Here is an 18446-nt window from a genome sequence, read left to right on the forward strand (position 1 = left end):
AGGCATTCTGTGAGTATATCTAAAGATCACAAGCTCTCACACATTGCAGGGTGTGAAGTAAAGACTGAGCAGGTCAAAGCAACACGAATGGTCAAATGAAGTACAAACTATTCATATCCCAGGATATACAGCAATCCAGCATTGATTTTAATGGATGTTGATTGTAATCATGGTAACAGGAGTTGTACTGTAAACATACATGCGTATGTAATATTGATGGACAAACAAACTGCGTGTGTGTGTGTGTGTTCTCAATGCATAGATTGCATGTATAGTACATGCACAATTAAACAGTTTATTCATGTCCTCAAGGACAACACATACTAAGAGATGATGCCAACCATAGAGCACTTCTAGAGGTCTCCATAATACTGGACCAGACCGTATAATGAGCAGATGCTGTGGTGGTCATGGAGGTGTGGAGAGCATGGGACTAATTCCTGAAAGACCCCAGTGACAGACGAGTCTCCGCCTTGATCTCATGAGCCAGCCTTAACACCCACTGGTGACTTACTCAAACCTGCAGCTTCTCCATGACGGATGTACACATCTATATTTAAGTAGAAATACAGATATTCATGTTTAAAACGACTCTGGTAAAAGTTGAAGTACTGGCTACACTTTTGTACTAAAGTAAATGTAAAAAAGTACGGCCTCAAAAATGTGCAAAGGTAATAAGAACCCGTTTCAACCACAGTCCAAAGACATGCGGTATAGGTGAATAATAACATTGCTCAAAAAGTTGTCTCATGTATCTTGACACAAACTCACTGTGTTCAGCATGTAGTATTTTAAACTTGAGCTGCCATTGATGTTCATACATTCTAGAAATAATTGTGAAGGCCTGTCTATCTTTATAAATAATGTCTTACATTTAACAATGAATTCTGTCCAAAATATATTGCTATTTTTTCTTTTGCTAAAATAAATACTTATATTAGACTGCAATCTTTTTTTGCATTAAGCTAAAGCTGCTTATTCCTTTGAATGAGTAGCTCTCATACATAACCCGTTATTTTACTTTTTTCCTTTTATTTTCAGGGTATTGTGGTTATTTTATTGAATGGATAAACATTTATTCTGTTACAGTTTTTCTCAGTCACTTTAGTCCACTTGTTAGATCAGAACAGAAATAAAAAATCAATAAAATTTGTAAAACAGCATAAATTCTGTATTAGGAAATATGAACTTATCAGAAATAAATCGCAATGCATAAAGTTTTTGATTGTTTTAGTACTAAATTTAAAAATCTTCACAAACAGCACAATTTTTCGCAGTATTAGGCTGAAAGATCAGAGAGCACTTGCAGTATGATCAGAAGTGGACAAAAGGCTTAAACAATTAAACGGTATGTTTTTGAACTGGAATGTGTCACTGTTTAGGCTACCTGTGATCTGATCGAGCAAAAGGTGTAATATTACCCAATAAACAGGACAGCGTGTTAAATTCACCATCTCCCTCTATCTCATCTGCGTAGTCATCCTTGCATTTCTCATAGTAATCTTCATAAACAAGTCTGGTAAGGTGTACGATAGTCTTGGTTAAAAAAAGCTGCACGATGCATTATGCGGGCCACATAGACAAAAACAGATTTGATTGCATGAAAAATGCATTTATATTGTGCAATGATGAGAAACAATATAGATCGCACCGCCAAACACATGAAAACGAAAGTAACGACCGTGGTTTGAAAAATGTAAGAAGTTGAATGTACAGATATTTGTGTACAAATATAAAGAGTAAAGTACTGATACCAGAAAAAAAAAAAACTACTTAAGTACAGTAACAAAGTATTTGTACTTCGTTACGTCCCATCTCTGCTGCTTTGACACAATCTGCAGTGTAAAAAGCGCTATATGAATAAAGATGAAATTGAATTTAAAGGGTCATGAATTGAGATCCACTTACGATATTATAAAGATTTTTTACCTAAAAAGTACACATAAAAATCTATAAGTAATAGGCTATTTTCTGTCCTGTTCTTTTCAGGGCACACAATTTAAACAGACGTGGTGGATTGCAAAAAGATAGCTGTGGGGCCACCAATGTAAATTCTATGTGTATGTTTGACAGACATGTGCATGGACGGACGCTGCTATAATTTAGGTTTAAAAGGCTTAAATACACAATGCATATCAAATGATCTGCAATAACAGACAAAGCAATCATGACTCTGTGGTACAATATAGTCAGCACAGCATAAAATTTTCATTTCGGAATTGTATTGTGCCTTGCGAAGTTCATCCAGCTTTTCCTTTAATGTTGTGATCAAAAGGAAGGCAATTCAAAGACTGTGCTTTAAAACAAATTGAAGCTGCACTGCATCTTGAATTCATACAGCCATCTTTATTGTTTGGTTCCTGCATAGACCTGCTTTTGCCTTTTTGTTATTTACTTAGGGCCAATCACACTGTTTTTTGCGTTGAGAGGCGCATCTTTTGAAACTTTTGTTTACTAATCTTTTGCTTACTAATGGCGTTGAGGGTTTTGCTTATCTTTATACTGCCTGCTGTGCCTCACATTTTTGCCATTGCATGCTGTGCGCTCGCAGTTAAAAAAAAGAAGTCAACTCTGAGTGAATAAAGCGCATTAAGTCAGTGGTGTCTTTTCTATTCTCCAATTAACTGACAGTAGAGGCGGGGTTTTTGTTAAGGTGACACAAAGTCCCTTTAAGACAAGTCATTTCACTCGGTGGCCATCTTTGAAATGCCTTTCGGGCATTATACTCAAGCATTTAGTCTGAGTGGGGAAACATTAAATTCTCCAAAACTACTTACCAAGCTTATCATTGAATTTCATTTTAGAACCCCCCAATAAAACTAAACAACAACTGTCTCATAAGTTTATAAATGTTCAAATTATTCAAATTTTGCTGAAACTCACGTTTGGTCCAAGCTCCTCCCACGGGGTGTTGTTCAATGGGGAAGTGCGCTCGTTTTTCCTATGAGAGAAATGACTACGAATAATAAACGGCAGAAAACAGTCAAACTACTTTCTCTACAAACAGGTGTTTGCATGACTATACAGACTGAGCAGAATTATATAATAAGAAAATAACTGTTTGTATCATCAAGCAGCAAAATGAGCTGTTTTTAATGTCTAAAAATGAATGAAAGTAAATGAGACCGGAAGTCTTGAGCCAAAATTACTGAAATGGCTGCGGCCACTTGTACGCGAAAAATAAAGTAAATAGCTATCTATAATTGGCTCTTGTACTAGGAGGCGGGCTTTATTTGCATATAGTGATCAACGATTGGCTCCTGTACTAAAAGGCAGGCTTTATTAGCCATATTGACATTACACTTTTCTCCATTTAAAACAATTTGAGTGACATATGCTGTGTATTCTATATTCAAGACGACTTTGGAGACTATTAAAGATGGAGGAGAGACTAGTGGTCGCTGTTTCAAATTATCCAGAACAGTATGACTTTACAAATTTTAGATTGAATATCACAATATTATTACATATTACAATTATAACATTATTAACAGCAAGACTTGTGCACAATATGCAGCTGAAAGTCATTGCCTAGTGACAGAAAAGCACACTGTGCTGCTTTTGTTCTTGTCAATAAAAAGACAGTGTGGTGTGGCTCACGTTTTTGGAACATAAAACCGTTCAGTGTAATTAGCCCCTTACTGTACAATGTGTGTGAATTAGCGGGTGGAGCTAAACAGCCAGTGATGAAGAAATAGGCGTTGCTCTTGTTTTTATAGTACAACGACCTCCTATATGTCAAAAAAGGGAATTTTGATTTCTCAATTAATGACCCTATTAAAAACCCTTATATATATAGTCACCAGAGTGCAGTCAGAGACACTCCTCTAACTGTAGAATAATTAGCTGAAAGTCTCTTCCCAGGTGAGACAAATATAGAAAGAGCTGAAGTGTGAAAACGGGGTCAGGACATACCAATCATATTGATTTCATAGCTTAGTCATGCCTAATCTTGTCCAGCTCATTCGGCGGTTATGTTAGTATGGGTTTCATTTGATCGTAAACTCAAAATACACGTTTTTCAATATTCTGGAGAACTCAGTAAGTGTATGCACATTGTCATCATAATTATATATGAGTCATGTTTTGGAATGGCTCATGGTAACTGTCGTTGGCTTCAGCTGCCATACCTGAGGCACATTTACAGGAGTTCACACCTGTTTTCAATGAAATGTTTTCCTCTTTTGGGTTCGGTCCATAATTTAAACAAGAAAAATAAACATTTAATTAAAAATGACCTTTATTTAAATGCATATGGTTTCAACTCATATTCCTAGGAATCACATAGGAAGTATTTTTCATGAGAATTGAGCAGATTTTTTTTAGTCTTTTAGCTTATTGATTTCATTAATAATCTGCAGTAAACAACGTCTATAATTAATACCATCTCAGCCAGATGCCTCACATCGTGGGTCTTCATTTTTAGCATGACAAAGCAACACTTCTATTAGGCTTTCCTGTCATTAAGTTCAGTTGGTCAGGTTGCATGAATTAGGTTATGGTAATAAGGTGTGTGAGCACTTCATCTGCCAAGCTGAATTAAGCTCTTTAACATTGTTAACATAAATGAAATGCAATAAAATGTTCATCAAGAATGTAAATGGAGTCTGGAAAATTTTGTATTGATTTGCACACTGAGGCTGCTTAAATACGGTCATTAAAATGGTATTAATAATTCAGAACTACAGTTGTCTTGTTGTTTAACGAATCTTGGAAACTGCATCACTTATCCTCAAAAGTATTTACAATATATTGATATGCAAATTAAGCCATGAATTGTGTTACGTAATGTATTGCATAACTAAGACCCTACTGTGTGGTTTGAATGGAGTGAGCAAAGCCTATTGAACGGTTTTGGGAAAACACACTGCTCTCTTCCAAGGTAAAGGGATGAAGTAGTATTTGAAATTCTCTCTGGAAACAAGGTCAGTGTGAAGAATTACGCAAGAGGGTCTGTTGTGTCTACAATGTTACTGTATCTTTCTTATAATTAATTGCAAAGTGTTTAGCCTGGGTCGGCTGTTTCATTTCAGGATAGTGTCTTGTATAATGTCAAGATGAACCAGATATCATCTGGATTTTGTAAGGAGGGAAGAGCCTAACTTAAGAGGTTCATGGTTTCATGGTTTTCATGGACTCCTCCTTGTGTGCTTTGCGATTTATAGTCTAAATATGTGAAAATACCACATGTATCTTCTGTATTTGCAGTGGATGATGGGTCACATGCAGTTGTTGCTCTCAGTTTGGTTCATTCTTTTATCCTTTTGCTGTGTTTAAAATCGATCGGATTCCTTGCATCTGGTGTTGGTTGGTAATGAATAACTTGTTTTTGGAGTGTCAGTGTAGTGGAACCTAAAGGAAATTGTAAAATTAAAATGGTTTTGGGGTAAAAATGTCCTTCAAGCACTACACAGCACAATAGCAATAACTCAAAAGAACATTTTGTAAAGAGAAAATCTGTGTGATCAGTATCACAATTTGATGGTTTAATCTGATTATTTATCAGAGAAAGATTGATTATATATGACCAGTGCTAGGGGTAACACATTACAAGTAACATAATATTACTTTTCTAAGTAATGAGTAAAGTACTGCATTACTTTTAAAAAATAAGTAATATTTGAGTTACTTTTTGAAAATGTAACACAAGTTACTTTTTAGTTTAATTAGTTTGATTTAAAAAAAAATTCTGAATTAAAATTAAAGTAGTTACAATAAATCATGCAATCAGTGAGCGAATGTTTTCGTTATTTTGAGCGCATTGAAGAAATGGAAAAGGGGATTATAGTCTCAATGGACTGTGATTAAACTTAAGACAAATAGTACAAAATAACAAACACGTTGCTTTAAACTTTCAATAATCTGTATACGGCATGTAAAGCTCTGGGGTCAGGAGGTTCTCATATAACATAACCCTAAATTGTTTTTTTTTTATGTGTTTTATTAAAGGTAAATGAAGGTGTAGGTTATACAGTGCATTATTTATTGCAGAGCTCCTCTTTAACACAATAAAAAGTTCTGAAAGAGATCAAACCTCTACCCGGTAAAAAAAATAATACCAAAGTAACTCAAAAGTAATGTAACGCAATACTGTTTTGGGGACGAACCCAATATTGTAATGCATTACTTTCTAAAGTAATTTTTTCAGCTCTGTATTTAATATTATGATTTATACACAAGATAAGATACATACTGTCTAAGTTGTCCCAAGAATGTGTCTGTTCTGTCATGTTTCAGCTCCAAATACTTTACATTCTACTTAAATGCCTCTTTTTGGAAGCAAAAACATTTTTTGTGTATTTGTTTCTCTTTGAATAAAAATACATAAAAATACATAAATAAATACAAACAAGCTGCTGGTCCCCACCTAAAAAGTTCATATTGTTATCTTAAAATTAGTCTATAGGCCTGCATAATTAATAAATGTTCCTTTTGAACCCAATGAGGAGGACAACCCTGTGACAGTTTTTGTACTTTTATTTCAGAATGTAGATTACATGTTTTTTTTTTATCTAATCAAATTTTTCTTTTATTCAATTTTTTTTTTTTTTTTTTTTGCTATTTTCCCCATTTTTTTTTTTTTTAAGTATATGGCGAGTGGTTAGCACTGTCACCTCACAGCAAGAAGGTTGCTGGTTTGAGTCCCGGCTGGGCCAGTTGACATTTCTCTGGGTGCTCCAGTTTCCCCCACAGTCTAAAGACATGCGGTATAGGGAACTGGATAAACTAAATTGCACTGTAACAAATTTTAGGCCACAACAATATCAAAAAACATAATCCTTATTTTGTTTCACCTTTTCTTGTTTACCTAACTTTTAAAAAAATCAGCTGCACTGACCTAAGATTGTTTGTCAGTAGTACAAAACACATTTCTTTGGGTTAACATAAGCTTGTTAGTGTTCTGGAGAGGTGAACTACTCTGTAACAAAACTTTACAAGTTGTGCCAACTGTCCATGATAAGGATATAGGATTATGAGGATAAGGATTATGGTTTTTTTTTTTTCACTCAACTTCAGGCATTACAGTTCTGCGAGAAATGTTTAGTTGGCTGTAGTGTGTGTGTGCATGTGAGAGTGTGTTTCTCCTAGTACTGGGTTGCAGCTGAAAGGGCATCCGCTGTGTAAAACAAATGCTGGATAAGTTGGCAGTACTTTCCGCTGTGGCGACCCCTGATGAATAAGAGGACTAAGCCGGAGGAAAATGAATAAATAAACAGTATATATACATAACCTTTAGGTTACTATTGTAGGAAAATATCAGCAGTTACTACATAATTTCAGTATCACCTTTCCTTAAAATGACACCATCTAATCCTATTTACGGGAATATTCTGCTTATGAGCTATCAGATTTGTTGCTATGACAGCAACTACCATACATGACATATACAACAAACAACAGCCTCTTATGGATGTTATCTAAAAAGTGCAGCAAACCATAAAGTACCTGGACCAAAGGATTCAGATCTAACAGAAGCATAGACTGAGTCACGTATCTCTAAAGAACCTGTGTTGTTTATTTCAGAAATGTCTCAGACATATTAATTTTTTTTTTTTTTTGTAACTTCAGTGCACTTTTGAAGAAAAAATAGTTCTGTTTCTTTATTTGTTTGCTTTGAAGTTGTTTTATTTATTTATTTATCAGGTTTAGGTATTCAGAACAGTCAATCCACTTTGCGCCAGTAAATCTGCATGCTGCTGAAATACTGTTGCATCACAAATCTCTTGTTTGCAGGCTAGTGATAAGGTGCAGACTGCAGTGCATCACAAGTGGTTGACCTTTGATGAATTACTTTAGTTCACTTAAGTTTAAACAAAAATAATAGTAAATAATTCTGACAATGTGGCCTGTACGTGAAAAAAATGGTTGTGTAAACATATGTTATACTCTCCACTCTATTCTTATACTCTCCACATTTTAACTGACTATAAGAAATATTGCCAGCACATGTCAACCTACACTAACACTAAGTATACCTGTAATCTAATGAGAATTACTTGATATGTAGATGCAATGTAACTCAAATTCAACAAAATGCGTTAAAGGGACCATCAAAATAAAGTGATACCAAAAATAAAAACTGCTTTATTCTAGTTTAAATAAAACAAACAAGTCTTTCTCCAAAAGAAAAAAAAATGTAACAAAGAAAAAGAAAAAAATTAAAGGACAGCTGATAACTTTGACTTCAACTGTACAGTGTGTGCATCAACCAACAATATGCCAGATTCACGGGTGCTCTGGTTTCCCCTTACAAGTCCAAAGACATGCCCTATAGGTGAATTGGCTAAGCTAAATTGTCCGTAGTGTATGTGTGTGAATGGGAGTGTATAGGTGTTTCCCAGTGATGGGTTGCAGCTGGAAGGGCATCCACTGCGTAAACAAATGCTGGATAAGTTGGCGGTTCTTTCTGCTGTAGCGACCCCAAATAAGTAAAGGGACTAAGCTGAAAAAAAGGAATGAATAAATGGGTTTCCATGCAACTCACTGGACTTTTTTTCAGTGTGAGAAACATTATTTTAGAAAAAAAGATATGTTACTCTAACAATCTAATCAACTAAAACAAGTGAAACAAACTAAAACACAAACAGACAGACAGACGGACAGACAGACAGATATGTAAACCTCATGAGCTTTATAAAGGTTGCCAGTGCCACTAGCAATACTTGTAAAATATGACCAAATTGCCAGTGAATCCTAAAAGGAATGCAAATTAAGCAGATACATTTGAACTGTTTCTTGATGAGGATTTGCTCATTGTATGTTAATAATTATTAAGAATCTTTTGCTATTTATAATGGGTATATTTTAATTTTGCACGCCCTCATTGACAATAAAGGACGTGCAATTTTTAAAAGTTTATGTTATAAATTTTAATTGTGTTTTTAAGAGTTCACACTTAGCTGATAATATTAGTATTGCATGTTTGGCATGCTGTCCCTTGAGAGAACCCAGAGCTCAGAATATCTTCGAGCCTGGGGCTCCCTCCAATTTGCAGGGCGAGAGGGGAATTTGAGCTCAGGTAGGTCTCGAGAACTCCCCTTTTGTTCTGGTGAATGAATTAGGAATTGCTATGAAAGATACAGTAGCTGACTAAGGTCATGTTTACACTGTCAGGTCTTTATGCCTAATTCCGATTAGTTGCCTATATCTGATTTTTTTGCCTGTTCGTTTACACTTTCTTTCAATTGTGACCCATATCTGATTCATGCGTTTGCACTGGCCGTACAATTTACGACATCACGCATGCATGAAGGCGGGTTCTAGCATCTGCTCCACACTAGCCACAATGGAAGAAATTGTCTTGCTTTTAGCTCTAAGAAATATGTGAAGTTCGGCTAACTTTAAAATGATTTTGAGGAGGGGGAACGGGCCATCATCGCCGCTTGCTCCTATGGTTTATATATGGTGTTCTCCACCATTCAGAGGAATTTGTGAGTACAAAAGACATCTCAGAGCTGATGAGAGCAAATTGTGGCAGGCTTTAATAACAAGCAGTGGGTCTGAAAATTTTAGAATGAGCAAACTAACATTTGATATGCTGTGTCAAAGCTTGTCCACATACCACTTTCCTCCTCCATGTTTCCTGTTGTTGTTTACAGCGTCAACGTCTCCATACAAGCTCTTCCTTTTACATCAATAAATTCAAGAGTTATTAGCTGATGATTGGTAATAAGCTAGTTTGGCATGCTGTCCCTGAGCTCATGAGATCTCCACACAGAAATGCCAACTGGTCGGGTAGAGACCCGAACCGGAGACACTCTTGCTGTGAGGCCAAAGAGCTAGCCACTGGGCCACCGTGCTGCACAATAGAGGAAAAAGAGGAGGAGGGGGGATGGAAGGGGGGTTCTTCAAAATGAAGATGACTAAAGGTAAGATGCTTTGGTTATTTATACTGAGTTAGGAATCGTCTGATTGGTGGTTCGTACATTAGCTTGACTCAGGCCAGTCAAGTCAATGATTAGCACGTGATCCTCTTGAAATTAGTTTATAAATACACTTCACAAAGTAGAGAGGTACACCCATTGTCGCAGGTTTTATGACATACAAAATAGAATGGTTCAGTAAATCCGATCTGCCTGTTTATATGATAGTCGCATTGTCACATATCCAATTTATATCTGATTTATTTCCACACATTTATTTCTACAAATGAACGCATGCGCTTTTTTCGTGTTTACATGGTCATAGAAGAGATCTGATCTGCGTCACAAACGTATGAGGAAAAAATCTGAATTGGGTCACATTTAACTGACAGTGTAAATGGGGCCTAAGAGTTTGTCTATGATGGCACTTTGGATTAGTCAATTTACTTATGTTGCATGTCTTTGAAGGTAGGAAGCTTGGGAACCTGAGGGACACCCACGCAAGCACGGGTAGAACATGCAGGCTTTGCACAGAGATGCTGATTGGCCTGGTATGGACCCAGTAACCAGTAACCTTCTAGCTGTTAGGCAACAGTGCTGACCACTGGGCCACTGTGCCGCTATATCTGTAAAGGGGAAGAGGAGTAGGGGTGAAGGGGGGATTCTTCAAGACAAAGATGACTGAGGTGAGAAACTCTTGTTGTTTATTGTGAGTTAGGGTTCATCTGTCACATCATGTGTTAGATGAAGCGGGACCAGCTGTGATCAATCATAAGCACGTGATCCTCTTGAAATTAGTTTATAAATAAACCACACTTTAAGTTGTAAATATTTTATTACTTGCTAAGAGAGTTGATACCATTTTGTGGCGAAACAATTTAAACTCATATAAAACAGCTTTTAACTCAGCTTGTTGTTTATCAAACTTCTCTGAGTGCTCTGTGTTTTCACAGACAGACTCTCATGACCGTCTAGAGTCCACAATAATCTATTCAAAAACCTTAATCACTGACCTTAGCATCAAATTGAGAGCACTATATTTGATACTTTGATGTTGTTAGAAATAACTAACGTCGTGACTGTAATTATACAACTTCTACTTGCGTAAGTAAGGAAGGCCTTCTCTCCTATTGTAGTTTTGAAACTTGGACAGCGGCCCACTCTCGCTGACAGGAATTATTATCATGTCAACATTTTCACAGCATGAATTCCATAACATAGTCTGTCATCTCCGCACGTTTAATTCCTGCTGCTTTGTTTGCCTCAACTATAAGCGACAATTTGCATGCTTTTAACACCCATACCCACCCAATGCCTGTGAGCGGCTTCCTGTTTCAAAGGGTCTGGAAGGAAATAAGCATCTCTGAGTTTGAGAAAACCCTCCATCTGCAGAAACAGTTGAGGCGAGCCGAGAGATGGAGATAACAGCATTGTGTAAGACGTGAGCTGTGTTATGTGGAGGGTGACTTTAAAACCTGAATCCCTGTCTGTGCTGTATCTCTTCTACAGCCGACTGTCCTATTAGCAGGCGATTAGACGCCCAACATCCATTTCACGCTTCGCTGGGCATGGGAGAGAGCTTCTTGATTTGTTGTTTTTGATGTTTTCGTTCAGTCTCTCTGTGTCTGTCATTATGTTTGTGCATATAGTGGGGGTGCATGGCTTTTACTCTCTTTTCAGTAGCTACTGAAGCCATCAAAAGCCCTCTTTTGACATGACTGTTACACTTTATCAAAATAGCCTACAAATTATAGTGCAAGTATAAAATAATAAGAACAATAAACTAATGAATCCTTCATAGTATCAAGTGTTTATCTTGACTGTTACAAATGAAAGTCAGTGAAAATAAAGAACCCTAAAAGTACTTGAGTAAAAGCACAGATACTATGATAACATATTAGCTGTTCATTTCTATGTCAGCAATATTTTTTTTTTACCAATATTGAAGTGTTTTAGTTTTATTTAAAATACATAAGTGTCACAATCACCAGTGATCTAATCTTCATAGATCTTTGGAGAACATTCACATAAACATGCACTACAATCCTGTCTCACAAGAACTACATATCCAGTTATGCACCATCATTCACACACCTGGTTTAGATCCCCACGATTGCAAATAGACACAGCTAAAGCTGTTCAGAACTGATTGCAAGGACTATTTATACACCGCGCACACATGCTTCATGGCTGAGTCCTGTTATACTGTTAGTGAACATTACAATACGTTTTCCTTTTCTTGTCTTGCTTTCATGTTTGAACATTGCTTTGCTTTGTTTTGTTTACCCTGTCCGCTGCCTACCTTTTGACCATCTGTCTGTTGTAGACATCTGTTTGCTCCTGTGTTGGCTGTTGCTTGCCTGACCATTCTCTGCATAATAAACTCCATTTGGATCCGCGCTTAGTTGTCCATCGTCCACTTCACATATAAGTACATGATTTTGAATATACTTAAAGATGCCATAGAATGAAAATCTGGATACCTAGGCAATATAGGCATGAATAATGAGTTTAGCATATGGAAAGATATACCGTAAGCCTCAATACCATTGTTTACTTTTTCTCACACTGTAAAAAATCCTGGTTGCCTTAAATTTGAGTCCTTTGAACTTTTATTTTGTTAAACTTGCGTAATTTATAAAATTAAGTTAAAACATGATTAACTTAGTTTAATAAGTTGCAATAAACTAAACATATGCTGTCAGGACTAATTGATTATATAATATTTCATATATACAGACAAGCACACAACATAACCACATCCAATTGGAAGTAAACACACAATAAATACTCACTAATAATAAATACATCCAAGGGATTTATACAATGTGTATTGTATAAATCCTGTGTTTGTAAAATCCTGGTGCAAAATCAGCCAATTTGAACAAAACATGACCCAACTTTACATTTTTTTTTATCCAAATAGGATCATTAATATGCAAGTCCCAGAAAGCATTTGATTGGTCACAACATTTCCTAGTGAGATTACAACAATGATAATTTCCCTGTGTTTTCATTTAAGTTTGATTCATACAAATGTACAGTGTTGAATACAGTTATACTTATGTACAGTGTGTAGAACTATTATCCTGAACACATGACAGGCCTTAAAGAAGAGTAACAGAGCAGTTTTGAAGCAGGCAGCCATGCATGATTAGTAAGCATTCACAGCTCATCAGAATGCAAAATGCAGGATTTACATACTGTAAAGTTATTCAGTGTCACCCTGAAGAGGAGTGCAGTCTGTTTAAATATATCTTTGGTTAGTTAAAAATGTGTATTGTGAAATTGACTATGTTTGTAATAAGGTAACAAACACATTTAAATTTGTTCAAATCTGAAAAGTTGTTTTCAGATACATTAAACTCACTAAATGCAACTACTGTTAGTCACTAGCTATGTTTATATCTTAGGATGCTAATTCAATTTATATGCAAAACAGAAATATTGCATAGGAGACGAGTGAATAAAACATTCATATAAAGTCAAAGAGAACAAAATCGTCACTTCCTGATTAACTGGCGCCAGATATCAAAAGTAAAACTGAATTCCCTTTCGTATAGATGAATGCTGCGTGAATCTTTTCTTTATTTAATAAATGGCTAGCGCCTCAGAAGACAAATGTTGACACGCAATGAATGCATTGTGCCGTTTGAAGGCGTGAGACGCAGCACAGACACTTTTGATCATGGAGGTCATTAACGATATAATAACATATACTGAAATGGTTAAGATGTTTTAGAATGACCAAAACAACATTTCAGATGTTTTAAAATGTGGTCAGCCTGCTGGTTTATCCATTCACTCACATTTTTATCAACACATGATCTCTTACAACAAAATCACATGACTTTTTTTAATGCGCATACTGGAATGTGTTCGTTAGAAAAGTTTCAATCATAGTTTATGTGCATCTTTTGTTATCGAATAAAAAGTTTATCGTACTCAGTTACGCACATAATTTTTGACATCAAATTATCAGCATTTTTAAAACCGTTTTTTATGTGCATGTCCAAAATATGCATTAAAATAGGTAGATGGAAACATAGCTACTTTCAGATGCACGAGCTGCAGAGCTTATTAATATTCATGACCCTCCCAAATATGGTCAAAACTAACCAGATGTAACCAAACTAGGGCAAATTCCTAGGGCTGAAAAAACCCTTTCTGGGTAAATTCTTGCAATTTCCTAGGCCACATGACTTATAGAAATCAGAGAACCATTTACAATATTTTAATAGTGCATTCTATGGCACCTTTGTTTTAAGTATTCAAAGTTTGATAATTGTTTATTTATTTTGCAAGATACTACTGGGGATAATTTAGGGATGCACACAATTGTCAATATAAAGCCGAGAATTTAACAACAATGAATAAACACAAAATGACAGTAACTGAGGATGACATTGGGCTCTTTTGTCTATTGTGCATTCCTGTCGCTAGCATACTTTATATAATATTGAATTTAGAGCAGGCTTGTCTTATGTTCAGCCGGGTTAATGAATTGAAGGATAGTTCACGGCACTCTGTTTAAGCCTCTAAATTGATCCTGATTGCTTTAGTGGTGTAGAGTCCATAAAGCGTCTGTGTAATGGTCATTGATTGGTCTTCAGAAATATCATCAGGCTAATTTATACCCTTGCATTTACAGCAATGATAAAATGATGTGTCATATCACTGACCTTCAATTATCTCTCTCTAAATGTCAAAGCATCCAGAGGTGTTCGAGTGCAACGTTTTTCATTGATCTGCATTTAACACCGAACAGTCTAATCAATTTGAAGAACATAATCAGACTTTTTTCCCTCTCACTTCATATAGTGCTGACAAACTTTTGGTTAGTAATATGATTAAATAGTAATACATAATAATATGCATACATGCTTTTGTTACCCCATAAATGAATTATGTTATTTTTTACCCACTGTCATTCATCAGAATTTAAGACATTGTAAATGTGATTGCTGAACCTCTTGTTAAAGTTCATTCAGTCTTTCATTCATTTTCTTTTCGGCTTTGTCTCTTTATTAATTCGGGGTCACCACAGCAGAACCACCAACTTATCCAGCATGTTTTTATGCAGCGGATGCCCTTTCAACTGCAACCCATCTCTGGGACACACACTCATTCACACTCATACACTACGGACAATTTAGCCAACCCAATTCACCTGTACCGCATGTCTTTGGACTGTGGGGGAAACCAGAGCACCCGGAGGAAACCCATGCGAACACGGGGAGAACATGCAAACTACATACAGAAACGCCATCTGAGCCAGCCGAGGCTTGAACCAGCGACCTTCTTGCTGCAAGGCAACAGCACTACCTACTGCGCCCCTGCGTTGTCCTTGTAAAAGTTTATTTATACAAATCTTGATTATAAGTAGATGAAAAAAAATCCAAATGTGTCATGCAGTTTAACTTAAGCTTCTGAAAAGACATAATCACTTTATAATGAACAGCATTCATTTAGGCTTTCGTGTATTAACTTTAATATGCGAATATAAGCAGAAGCTCAAACATACCTGCTAGGCACGTAAGAACAAACCTCATTGGTTCATCTGCAAGCTTAGATGTAATGCATCATATGCAAGAATAATCCTCTATGGTGCATGTAAAAGGGCATCTATGATGAAAATCATCTTTTGTAAGCTGTTTGCACAGAACTGTGTGTAGGTATAGTGTGTCCACTGTCATATTGGGGTGATATAAACACAATAAATATATATATTTTTTTCTCATGTTAAAATAGGATCCAAATCTCTCCTATTTTGAGGCCTGCTGTGACGTGATGTTAGAGTGCGTTTTCTCCGCCCACTGCATTAATTGACTGCTGCGTATTAACATGTCTCCATAGTAACGTGTATAATAAAATCCATAAGAGAAGACATGCAACTGGGATTAAAAGATCTGTTCAGCTCTCTGTAATTAGCAGCACCTCAAGAGTTTTACAAGTTTAAAAAAGTTTTTAAAACAGTGCATGTTTGTAATAAAGACATTAAAACCACTACGTAATTCATCACCACAGCTGCATGTCAGTACAATTATAAAAGAAGACTAAATCTCAGTTTGTGGACTTTAAATCAGGTTTATTTTGTGTGTTATCATAACGGATATCTAAACAGCTGTGGATATTAACGTGTATCCTGTCACTTTTGCCATGCAAAACAGTGCGAAGGTAAACGTGTGTGACTGTGCTGCTTATGCGTGAGACGCAGCAAGAAAAGGACATGTAAGTGGGAATAGTGAGTGGGGAAAACCAGCTCATTTGCATTAAAGGCACAGGCAACAAAAACAGCTACAGTGTACCAACAGCTTACATTTCCTATATACACAAAGGTATAATAAATAATCTGAAAATGTGTTTACAGACACAAAAGACTTATCCTAAATCTTGAAAAAGGGGTAAAATAGGTGCCCTTTAAGCAAGCTTGCTTGAACTTGTATGACCAAATCTAAAAAATGCAAACATTGTTCATTGAACAAAAAAATTAATAAAAGTCTCATTTGATTTGTTTATTTCATAAATCAATTTTATCTTTTCAGAACGGCTCAATTAAACACATCTAAAAACAAATCCATACGAACTAAGCTGCAGTCACACTGCACTTTTCTCCCAATAGACTTCCATTCATACGCATGCGAATGCAGCAGACTGGAAACGCAAGCAAGTTTCACGTTTCGATGTGTTGGAAAGTTCAAGCTTGGTGAACTCTGACCTGCGAAATCGCATCACATAATTGCGTGAGGCCAATCAAGGATCAAAACATGACTTCTCTGGACAGAAATTTAAAATATGGACCCATCACTTGCTTTTTTTAATGTCTTATCATCTTGTTTAATCTCTTTTTGCAGTGCCGTACTACAGAATTTCACAAACTCAAACTCTAATGTGACCGCAGCTTTAGGCTGTCTAATGTTTTTTTTGAAGTGCCAGTGTTTTGGATGAATAGACTTTCAAAAGTGAGAAAAAGTGAGTTAGAAAATGAATCAAATAAGAGAGATTTTTGTCAATCTTTTTAATGACATGAGGAAGAGCGATCGATGACTGACATTTCATTTTGAGGTAAACTAAAACCTTTCTGTCTTATAAAAACAGTTTGCACCAGAAATTTATGGCATTCATTCAAATGTCCAACAAATAAATACCGGTCTAAATGGGGTCCACTTCAGAAATCGCTTTTAGAGCTGGTCAAGGACACATGTGGTCACATCACATTAATCGTTTGAACACTAATGCATCCTGATTCACCCCATACAATACTGAAGTATCGACTCTACTCATGTAGTGCATAATGATGAGCATAAAATTTGTGATTACATCAGAGCCTACCTTCTTCACATTTCACTGAGAAGTGACAAGACATGGTTTTGATTTAATCTAAAACAAAGTCTGTCTCTTAAATGGATTTGCAGCTCCGAAGATCTTTCAAATACTGTGTCCTATCCAGGGCTGATGCAACAAGACTCCTGCTAGTGGTAATTGGTCTGTTCACTCTGAAAATGATGTGCAATGTGATGCAGCGACAGGTGATCAGAACGTGGGATTTCATATAGATGCACAATATTAAAATTCTGGTTGACGATTTTCATTATTCATAAATGATATACAACAAATGCTGTAAAAAAATCTGTAAATAGTAATATTATATTTAAATAATAGTAATATTATATTTAAATATATCACTTTTCACAGTCAAATGTCAAAAGAATTTACTTGGAATTTCTTAAAAATTTTACTTAATATTCTTATTAAATGCATTTCACTTAAACTCTTTTACTTGGATTATTAGCCTTTTTTTCAAGTTGTTTTCAAGTACACCCTACTCCTCATTATTTTACAGTGCATTTTAAAATTAAGTTATTTTGCCAAAATACATTTGAAATAAACAATGACAAACAAAATCACTCATTTTAAAAGTTTGTTGAAGTGATTATTATCATATGAAATGTGATAAGGAGATTTTTATTTTGGTATTTGGTATTACAGAGTTATTATAAGATTCACAGTATAATTAAAGGAACGAAAGATTAACTTTGATGTTAGGTGCATTAGAAATGTGCATGTGGGATTTTTCCAAAGTGTACCAAAATTTCCATACATGAACACAATTTTAAGCTTTTTGTCTGTATAAAATATTCCCAGCTTGTTCTGACCTCCGTTTTAAGTGCAAAACTTGTAAGGGCAAATTTTTTCATGTATTTTAGTCATGTGTTCACATCCAACCATTTTGGAGACGAGTTCATTCTGCAATCCAGGAGAAAATTGAAAAAGGTTTTATTTTCTCCCCCTCATTTTTTTTTTTTTTTTTTTTTTTTGTTGAATGACATTCCTGAAGACCTTTTTGACTCAGAGCTCAAACCTCTGTTTACAACTCTTACATTTCTGCCTAAGACATGTATATTACTAAAATGATCTACTTCTCAAATTACAGCTTTTCATGTGGATTTCTCAGTTGTCAGTTTTTGTTCCTTTGGAAAAATTAACTTATGACCTCTACCACAAACAGAACAAATTCAGGAGACTTTGGGAACCTCTCTAACCCTTTCTCCATAAACTCTGATTTTTTTTCAAGAGAGTTCT

General features: G+C 35.7%; 1 protein-coding gene across 15 annotated transcripts in view; it reads left to right on the plus strand.

Annotated features, from left to right (window-relative positions):
• The window catches only part of il12ba (interleukin 12Ba), a 166240-nt gene that overhangs the window by 78844 nt on the left and 68950 nt on the right, over nt 1-18446 (plus strand). Inside the window, exon 1 of one of the 15 annotated variants that reach the window (XM_073921347.1) lies at nt 4824-4925. The exons of 12 other annotated variants lie outside the window; for them this stretch is intronic. The gene's annotated coding sequence lies outside the window, so the exon portion shown is untranslated. Of the gene's footprint in view, nt 1-4823; nt 4926-18446 lie in introns of those variants that run through there. 2 more of the 15 variants (XM_073921338.1, XM_073921339.1) reach the window with 2 other exon arrangements.

Source organism: Danio rerio, chromosome 14 (genome assembly GCF_049306965.1).
Source record: "Danio rerio strain Tuebingen ecotype United States chromosome 14, GRCz12tu, whole genome shotgun sequence".
Lineage (NCBI taxonomy): Eukaryota > Metazoa > Chordata > Actinopteri > Cypriniformes > Danionidae > Danio > Danio rerio.